Raw genomic sequence first — 2,243 nt, forward strand, 5'->3', positions numbered from 1 at the left:
ATAACATTTTTTTGTCAAATCGTTACACAAACCCGTGTCTTTAATGGGACCTTTAAGGACCCAACCCTATAAGAGTTATGGCTCTAATCGATGTATGAAAATATAACATTGTTTTTCCAAATCGTTACGCAACCCCGTGTCTTTAATGGGACCTTTAAGGACCCAACCCTAAAAGAGTTATGGCTCTAATTGATGTATGAAAATATAACATTTTTTTTCCCAAATCATTAGGCAACCCCGTGTCTTTAATGGGACCTTTAAGGACCCAACCCTAGAAGAGTTATGGCTCTAATCATTGTATGAAAATATAACATTTTTTTTTTCCAAATTGTTACACAACCATTGCTTGAGAGATTTGAACTCTCACGAGGAAACCCCATGTACTTAGCAAGCACACGCCTTAACCACTCAGCCAAAGCAACAAATTTCAATTGATGATCAATGATGGGAGAATCCAAGAGTTATGTAACTGCAAGAGTTGTTAGATTTACATCATTGTCCGAGTTTTATATTTTAACTTCGTTTCAGAACATTGTATTGAGTTGTAACATTTGTATAACTTCTATGGACGCATATGGTACGTCTCAAATTCTTAATGTAAATTTATATTTCTAATATTTTGAATTATTTTTGAGTCACCTATTTTAAAAAATGAATAATATTATCACTATTTTACCCTCCGATGTATGTAACAATTTGTGATTCGAAGTCTAGTAAAGTTGGTCGTTAGACAATGAGAAAATGAGGCTCTATTGTTCAAGTTCTGAAATCAACCATTATAAGAGAATACTCATCTACTTTTCCTTATTTGAGAAGGAGTGAATTTTATCTCATAAGACAATTATTACTGTTGTTTTATTTGGTCAAGTCCCCAAAATTTTAGGCATTTGAATCAATTATAAAAATAATTACTATCTATGAACTTACTCCGGATTAGGATCGAGTCAAATATGATCATCTTGTGAAATATTAATCTTCTCTCGCCTACCCTCTAGCAAAATAAGTTTTAGAAAGTGCATAAGTGGCCCTTGTTGTAAGGACCCAATTTTTCTTTTAAAAAAAAATTAATGTGTATATATAACTACTATAGACTAAAACATTCCTAGAATCCATTTAAACTAACAAGGGTGTAAATAAAACAACAGAACCAAAATAAGAAGGAAAAGAAAATGAAACATCCTAATCTACCCTAAGGACTCAAAACATATAATACAGATACGATTACTCTAACTTTATTTTCATTGCCTCTATAGCAAAGTTTACGTCCATACATTGGTTTATTGCCTATACTTGAAAAAAAAAAAAAGTAGCACATGACTCGACTATTTAAAAGTATTAATTAAGTAGTCTCAGTTTGAGGTCCGAAAATGCTATTACATGCAATTATAATAGTAGTACCTATCCTTTCATAGAACTTTTCCTTTGTCTTTACTTTCCAATCCATGTAGGCTTAGATATGTAGTACTTCTCTACGCATGGCCCATGCAAATGCACATTAAACGAATAAGTGGACTCATTACCATAATTTTTATGTCTACCATGGGTCGTCGTTGGTGGCTTCGACCTACTTTGAATAGAAAACTCATGCGAGACTGACATCACATAATCTCACATATTCCTTCTAGGATAGAGACTTTACTTGAAGTAACATGTGTAAGCTTTTGAGTTCAACCATCCACCACTATTCGAATGGCGGTGTGACCTTTCGCTATATTAGGTAAACCTAGAAGGAATTCCATGACATAAACTCAAAACTATCGAGCTTCTCAAAACAGTTGTTTGGACATATCCTTTTAACAACTTTTAATGTTAGCTATAGCTTAGTGCAGATTACAATTCATATTGTCTCAAGAAAGAATTGCAGTCTATGGATTTAGAGAATGGAGGCTTGCAGTGTTAACGACAATGAATAATGTAGCAAGATCACCCATGATTACAGATGATAGTGTTTTCGTAAAATTTATAATTACTTTTCTTTTGAAACAAATGCCCATATTATCATTGTTCTTGACGATTCGGGAAAAGGGTGTCAAGTATTTGCAGGTTTTTTCTTATGCAAACGTTATCTCTATTGATGATATAAAAGTTGATGAAAAGAGGAAATCATGCTCGACCACCCACGATATGTTTGAGAAAAAAGGTTAAATTTCATATCAATGAGCTATTTTACTATGTAAGTGACAATCCACTCGCGCTTAGGTCAATCGATAAGTGGGCTTGTTGTTAAATGCCCATACGCTTGG

The 2,243-nt window shown here is 33.4% G+C and overlaps 1 non-coding gene across 1 annotated transcript; it reads right to left on the minus strand.

The window, feature by feature from the left end:
• Positions 1 to 340: 340 nt before the first annotated feature.
• On the minus strand, positions 341 to 422 carry TRNAS-GCU. The gene has a single exon. It is a non-coding gene; the product is annotated as a tRNA-Ser (tRNA).
• Between the last annotated feature and the right edge of the window lie 1,821 nt (positions 423 to 2,243).

The sequence above is a fragment of the Cucurbita moschata genome, unplaced genomic scaffold (genome assembly GCF_002738365.1).
Source record: "Cucurbita moschata cultivar Rifu unplaced genomic scaffold, Cmos_1.0 Cmo_Scf00058, whole genome shotgun sequence".
Classification (NCBI taxonomy): domain Eukaryota; kingdom Viridiplantae; phylum Streptophyta; class Magnoliopsida; order Cucurbitales; family Cucurbitaceae; genus Cucurbita; species Cucurbita moschata.